This window comes from Manduca sexta, unplaced genomic scaffold (assembly GCF_014839805.1).
Source record: "Manduca sexta isolate Smith_Timp_Sample1 unplaced genomic scaffold, JHU_Msex_v1.0 HiC_scaffold_2316, whole genome shotgun sequence".
NCBI lineage: Eukaryota > Metazoa > Arthropoda > Insecta > Lepidoptera > Sphingidae > Manduca > Manduca sexta.
The window spans coordinates 1-8593 of NW_023593268.1; the positions used below are offsets into that span (position 1 = coordinate 1).

General features: G+C 34.2%; 1 pseudogene; it reads right to left on the reverse strand.

Moving 5' to 3' along the window:
- Nucleotides 1-781: 781 nt before the first annotated feature.
- LOC119192072 lies at nucleotides 782-8101 on the reverse strand (annotated as a pseudogene).
- Between the last annotated feature and the right edge of the window lie 492 nt (nucleotides 8102-8593).

Sequence of the window (8593 nt, forward strand, 5' to 3'; positions counted from 1 at the left end):
GCCATTAAGTTTAGTTTTTGTTGATGACTTTGATATTTGTTACATGAAAAATATATTTGTTAGTCAAATATCGCTTATATAAATTCGGTCTAAAGTATAGTGCGTAGTATTTTTCAATATAAACGAAACTATTTTTATAACTAAAATTGACGTGATACGTTTGAATATATTTTTTAACTCTAAATCAGTAATATACAGTGAAAAATTTTCATGGATATTTTGTTTTAGTAAATAATTCTAGCAGTGACGAAACAAAAAAAAATATTAGCACAATAACTACCAACCAACAGCATTGTAGTGTCGTTGACATATGTATGTTCATTAAAAATGCCGACATTTTTTCCTGAAAGCACTTAACACATCTAATTTTTTTTGCAGTCACGTAAGAACGTCCAAGAGTGGCACAGTATCCAATACTGGGCTGATATTATTATATTATTGTTATGTGAGAGCGACCCTACTGCGCCTGATGGTATACGAAGTGAGGTCGAGATAGCGTCTTCTGACGAGGGATGATTATCTTTCGCCAATCCTCACGATTATGCTGGCCAGTTTGAACCCTCGTTTGGAATAATTAAAGACAATAATTGAATGCCTAATTGAAACTGGATAAACATAGTCATATTTATCGTTCGCTTTAACGGTGAAGGAAAACATCGTGAGGAAACTTGCACGAAGTTCTTTATAGGAATGTCGAAGGTGTGTGGAGTCTACCAACCCGTGAGCCACTATAGCGGCTTTTATAATACACACGGGTCGCTGTCTAGATACAAACATCCTATCACCAGAAAAGACCAAAGTTTAATAGGTAAAATCAGTCTGAAATACAAAATCACAGTCAAAGAAACATTACGTTTCCTACGAAAGCGTGCACTCACTTGATAAGCCTTCATCTGAGTTCAATAAAATTAAATCTCGGAGACGTAACCGAGAGCTCTGATCCTGCTGATACCCCCATCAGGAGATATAGTCACTCGTATATGCGTGATGATATCTGAATTACGTTCATACCAGTGCTCGTTATTCGCGGAGAGCTAGAATGAAATATAAAGTGAAGTTAGGTAACGTTGGTTTTTATTTAATATTTGTTCGATGAAATTATATTTATATCTGTTTATTATATATTTATATAATATGGGGTATTATAAGTTTAATAGAATATTACATAGCTGCATGCCATATATGTATATCGATGTTGCAAGAAAAATGTTCTATCCCCGTTTTGAATATGAGTAAATATTTTAAATTATGTTGAAGTTTTAACTATTTACTTATAATATTTGATACTTTTATAAAAATTATAAAACTAGATTAAAAATATACTCGGTTTTCTTACCTTGCTTGGCTTCAAAATATTTTGCCATTTATATTTCGCATCTGGGCACCAATCACATTCCAAATTTAAGCCTTCAATCTTCACTGTGTAGGGATAGTTTCCTTTGAAATGCGCTGTGTCTACAGATAGTTTTGGATTCTTCCTGGAAATCCTAATTTAAAGACCGCCCATTCTTCTCCTGTAGACGTACAAAATATTTAATCACATTTTACAATATTAATAGATATACTTCATAGACAAAAAAAAAACATTTTAAGATTCACTAGGAGTTGCTTGCACCTCTGCCCTTATAAAAATCTTTCCCGGAATAAAAGTATGTTTATATTTTTCGCCGTTTAAAAACTTGCCTATACGTTGACCTAGTCCATTGACAGTATCCACTTTTACATCTAACAAACATCCTATATAGATCATTCATGACGACGCGCCCCACTACTTTCCCTAATCGATTCCAGTGTGCGTTAGCGGCACGAATACACACGCACACTACGATCGATAGCGTCGGAGAAAGATCTTCAATCAGTCCCCTTACCCCGCGTCACCTCGCAACACCCCCGCTAAAAAGGTGGTGGTGCGCGTCTTCGTGGATGAAATGACCTATATCTTCACAAACTATCGTACTTATCTATTCGTAATAATTACGATGAAATAATAATACCGTTACCTGTAAACTGCAGAGTTCCATCAGGATTACTCCTGATAATTTCTGGTCTATCTTTTCTTCTTGCTGTTTCCCATCCATCTGCCATTCCAGTCCCTTTGAAAGGCTTTATCAGGTTCTTGGGATGACCATAATGCGCGTTGGAGTACCCTTAAAGTTGATGCAAGATTAAAAATAGCTTCTTGAATATCAAATGTAGAATAAAAACGAGATTTGTTAGTCCTATGAAGTTATTTTCATTAATTTAATATTCAATTTTATTTTCATGTTGTTGAAAAATCACTTTATAAATACATTAGTAAGGAGAATGATATATTAGTAAGGGTATATGTGCTATAATCCACAAAATAGTGGTAATTTGCCTAATCATAAAACATTCACAATACATTACGTTTCTTAATTGATAAGTATAGAGTGATAGGTGCTTTTAATTATCTTTTAAGAACCCTGGACAATGGATATATCTGTTGTTTAACAACTATGGCGACCATACGCCAAAATGTAGAGCTGCTGACTTGCCTTTAAGAGCAATAAAAAAAAATCTATGCATGTTATATATTTCAAATTTTACAAAACATCAGACCTTTAGTTGATTAGATATCATCCATACCTTCGCAAACGCCTCCATTCAATAATGATACTAAATCTACGAGCTGATCTGGTGGTGGGACTTGAGGTCTGGCCTCTCCATACACCCTGAGACGTGCTATACCACCATCTGGGTAAATATTCAGACGAATGTGGGTCCATGCTTTTTCACTTGCTACCTATAATGTACAACGAAATGATGAGACGACATAGCCATTCACCTAATTATAAACAACTACCTTTTGCTCGCAGCTTCGTCCGCTCGTGAAGGAGATTTTCGGGATAAAAGACCCACTATATACATTTCTGGGATAGAAAGTAGCCTATAACCTTCCCATGTTCTTAAACTATCTCCATGCCAAATTTCATTAAAATCCGTTTAGTAGATTTTGAGAGAATCGATAACATACATTCAGACAGTAAAGGAGACTTTGTTTTATAATGTGTATAGATACAACTGATTATAAATAATAACGAAATTAGGCACAAACTCGAAATAAAAAATATATTCTATAATATAAAAAATAATTAAAGGTTTTACATAGACAAATATAATAACAATTGGAAGTCGGAATATTCTACACAACACTGTCTTAACAACAAACTCACGTTTGAGATTTATCTCATTTTCCTTCACGAAACGTACGAAAATATAAAAAGCTCATTGGCGCTCTATGCTCGTCATCTCGGAGAAGGCCATTGGCTTTCATTTTAAATTTTCTGCACTCAAAGAAAATACAACGAAAGGACTTATTTCGAAATGTTTTAACTTTATGGTTTATGGCGTCGACGAAGAAATGCTCTGGTGGAGGAATGTTGCGATTTGAAAGTATTGCAATATTTACAGTTGATTCATAATGTATCGGGTTTTCGACGCTCGTCACGTGATCTTGAATCAGATTTGTTTATATTTTTATGTTTATATTTTTACATAACTTTGATAGTTGGAGAAATAATATTGGTATCAAAATTTTAAAAACAATAAAACAAATATACGACGCGACACTACAATGCTAGCGAGTCGCACTATTTCGTTTTGATTAGCCCTTGGACAGGCTGGTTTACCCGGAGCGAATCAGCTGTTTGTAGAATAACCGCATGTTGTGGGGTAGGTCACTTAACTTCCCATCCTTTCAAATTCCTTAAAGGCTTATTACCAATCCCGATTCCTTCATGTTATGTTCAAACATGGGGATCACAAAACTCATCATTAATTAATTGCTAGTCTGCTAAAGATTACTCCAGCTCCGAAATGACATAACTTGTTTATTAACAAATAAACTTTTAAACAAAATTTAAACAATAATATTAAAACTTAAAAAAGTGTTTATAGATATATTTAGGAGTAACACAAATGACAATCATACAAATAGCATTAGGACAGCGAGGATAAATTCAAATCCAGATATGAAAGGACTGTTCATGAGTATTCAACAGAATTTAACATAAATGAGACCTAGATTATTTACATCTACTCGCCACATGAGCTGTAACCGCCGAACCACAGCCCGGTTTTGTATTTCACGTAAAGTGAATGTCCAATGTTTTAAACGAGCCAAAACATTCCTATACAAAATTTGGTTTGCCGCGCTCTTTGAGGAAATTATAAATGTAAATTCTACGATCGATCGTTGAAACCTGTTATAAAACTTTGTTCTGTTCAATGTTTCAATAGCGGTTGACAAATAAATGAGAATTTAATGGCATGGCTTAGATCACTACGGCCTACAATCTCTTAGGAGGGCAAAGAAATTCTTACAAGTTTTTCAAAGAAGATGGTTACTTGTTTTATACGTCACTGCAAAATGACTGCACCTGATGGTAAGTGAAGTGGGGTTCAATATAATGACAACTGACGAAATATGATTACCTCTGAACAGTCGACACAAATATGCCGGCCTATTAGAACCAGATATACACAGGCTGATCCTGGAACGCGATACTTACGTGGGCCACTATGGGGGGTTTTAACACCTTGTGTGCGGTGGTCGCTATCCGGGCGGATATAAAATACATCCTACCACCAGCAGGTTACGATTGGACAACAGATAGCTTTTGTTTGTAACAACAATGCAATTCCATATCGATTTATTGTTAGAGGTACAATCTGAACTGCCTATCCATGTTATTATAGATGAAAATTATGACAACGCCTGAACCAATATGGTATAGTAATTTAAGTACACATTTTATTCTTTTTAATACCGTCTATTATATGAAGTTAATAAGTTTAAAAATACAGAAAAATACTATCATTGAGGTCTGTGGAACCAAAATATATACTATACCATACTCTAGACATATTAATATTTTTAGCGCAAAATCGCCATCAGATGATAATTTTGGTAACATTTATGATAAATGTTTATAATGTTTTTGATCTGGATATATTTCATGATTCGCTGTCCACATTTAGGAAAACTCTTTGAAGTGAGATTGACTGAGTCCCTAACATTCTGATAAATCTATTATGTTTTTTTTTCTTTTGTAAAATTCCGTTTAATGTTTAGTTAAGTAATATTGTAAAATTGTGTTACGCATGTTGTGGTTGCCTTTAGTTTAAGCTTACAATTGTTTTATTTTTAGAATTTATTATTATATTAGTATTATTGTAAACGGCAATCCTCAAATAAATAAAATAAAATAAAAATAAGTACCTTTACATAATTTCTTCGTGTCTCTTCGTATCCTGGTTGTAAAGGGGTAATTGGAACAATTTCCTTCCATTTTTCTGAATGAAGTCGCGATACCAGTTCCAAATCGCGATCACTGCTTGCTGAACCCAGCATACTTTTCTGGTATTAGTTCCTCTTCTATATTTAAAATATATTTAAAATTTTAATTAAAATAATATTGATGTCTTATTATTTCTTTATTAGGATTAAATTGATTTATAAAACACGTTTAATTCTAAATTCATGAACTGAAAAAATAATGAATTCTTTAATGAAATATTTTGTATCAGTCTTTTATGCTACAGATTTTAAAACAATAAACCTACCAAATTGTGAATTAATGCTTTTTGTTTATATGAAAATTTGGAATAAAAATGATGATATCATTCAAAGGCCGACCTAATAGATTTTTCTTTTCCCAGTTTAATATTCAAGTTACGATGAAGGTCTCTTGGTCTTATATGAGTATGGCAAAAATAGTCATTTATATGATAGGTTTCTTGTATGTGGGAATCTGTCATGTACATGATTGATTGCTTCCTAACCGTATATCGGTCACGGCGGCCAATCTCAACGGAGATCAGCAAAATACGCTGGCGATATTATAGTGTACAAGTGTGTGCGCAATACACAAGTGCACTATCTTTCCTTCGCTCTCATAGTGCGGTGAGACGGCAATCGCCATATCACAGGAGTATCATCGAGATCAGATGCAGGACCAACGGCTTAACGTGCTTTCTGAGGCACGAGGGTATTACACTGCCAACTTCCTGACTTCGAACAGCGACTGAGTAATGAAGATTGAAAACCCAGTCACATTTATTTTGGCCCGACCCGGGATTCGAACCCAGGACCTAGATGCTGTAATGATACTCGTATCGTATACAGTAACAACCACGCCATCGGCAGTCAAAGAGATACATACATACGAAATACCAGCAGTGACAGACAAAATATTTACCACCGAGAAGATATAATAATACCAGCCCTGTATTATATACTTGCCCACTGCTGAGCACGGGCCTCCTCTACTGCTGAGAAGGATTAGGCCTTAGTCCACCACGCTGGCCTAGTACGGATTGGTAGACTTCACACGCCTACGAAATTCCTATAGAGAACTTCACAGATGTGCAGGTTTCCTCAAATAAATACAAAGAAGATATAAAATATGTAAACAAAATATGTGTCGTTTGAAATTGAAACATCGCTTAATACAGCCTTGACTTTACGGCCCATAAAACGCCCTTTAAAACTAATTACAATGAATAAAATATTAATGTCTTTCAATATAAAACATAAAATACTTGAGAAATTTGAAAACATTTGTATAGGCTAAGTAGAGTAGTTTCTTTCGCATCAAGTTAAATGAAATAAAATTTACATAGTTTATCATTAATTTATAAAAGCGAATGTCCCAAATAAAATATTTATTTTTAAAGAAGAGACGAAATTTTGTATAATGTGTACGAAGCTGGGGATAGTTATTAAAGCCAACATTGAAATCCTAAAGTGAAGATGGAAAACCTAACCCTAACCTTTCCGTCTAATACGGTCAGTCAAATTTGAAGCTCACGAATTTCCAGCACCTCTCCCCGATTTCCGTTCTTATGCTAAGGGATTAAAACGCATCGCTAACTTTCTCCAACACTACAGTAATTTTCCATTAAGTGACCCATTAGGTGCTGCGTAAACGTTGTCAACTTAATGCCGAGAATATTACACTACTGTGAAACTAATAGATGCTTTGAAGTCTGCGCGGTGTTTTACATTAAGGCTGGTGCATATATGGCGGAGCGCAGTGCAAATAACTTTTAACTGTCAAACTATTATCGACATTGCCTTCATTGAGATAATATTCAAAATCAACTAACGCAATAATATTGTAATGCAATTTATTTTGTTACTAGATTTCTTCTATTAAATACTACTGAACTCAATTTAGCTTTAAATTTTCGTTATTCACATATATTTATTCAGCCAGTCCTTCTGTTGCTAGCAATCTAGATCCTAGATCAAGCCGTTTGTTCGTCCTACTTACACCATCAATCCTACGCATTATATATTCAAAGGTTTTCTTTGAAATTACTCACCGATGTTCGCCCACGACTATGTAAATAGCAAACTTAATATAAGAGTGTGCCTTTTGAATGGATTTTTATAGAACATATAAAATGCGGAGTAATTGGCTGGGTCAGTGAAGTATGTATTATGGTACGACTGCGGTACTGAAGTTTCGGGTTCGATTCCCAGGGCGGGCATGTGATGTTGCGTTTTTTACTCAATATCAGCCCGGAGTTTGGGATTTGACTTCGATATAGCGATAGGCACTCTATCACATCATGGGAGGGATATGCACGGCGAAAGGTGGTTGCGCCAGTTGCGCCTCTGCCTATCCTTTCGGAGATAAAAGGTGTTAGTGCGTGTGTGTTGGTAATATATTAGACAGCTATATTTTTGGATCGATACAACCATAAGCATCACTATGATATAAATGTTTATATTATTTATATGAATCTCTATCTCAATATCTGAAAACGTATATTTTTAGTATCTATAAAGAGATGTATAAAGTTTTAAAAGAAAAAATTAAACAAAATTCGTACTCTATGTACATACTTCTACTTTCACTTACCTAGAAATGTGGTTAACAATGATGTTAGCATTTTAACTAATCTTGTATTTAAATATAACAACTGGCATTAAGACTAGTAGATATAGCATTACTTTCGTAAGAATAACTAAAAACTTACCTTCAGGTGTCAACAAAGCTGCTTGTATGGAAAACTTCGGCGCGTTATTACCAGTAAAGAACGCTGTGTCGACTAACAATCCTGTGAAGAAATTATTTATTTAATAAAGCACACCAACTGCATACATATCCTTAAATCTAAAAACATTGCGTGTTGACAATTGGCTGATATGCATGCCCCTTACAGGTATACACAACATTTACAAAGTAAATATAATGTGACTGACAAACATTAATACTTAAGAGGAATAAAATTAAAATTTTATAAAAACTTAAACATAATAAGAACTTATAAATAATAAACATTAAAGAACGGTAATAACAATATAAATATTTTTACATCTGTTAGTGCGATACGGACGAATTTACCGAAAAGAAGGCTTTTCTAAAACGGGCGAGCGAGTATTAGAAATATTTATAGTAAATAGGATTTATGAAATAATATTATATTTGATAGCATAATTATCTGGTATAATCAATGCACCATAAGTTATAATTATTAAGGGCCACATAAAAGTGTTGTAAGGATATATTTTTATCCGCCCGGATAGTGAACTCCGTATACAAGGTGTTAAAACCCGCCA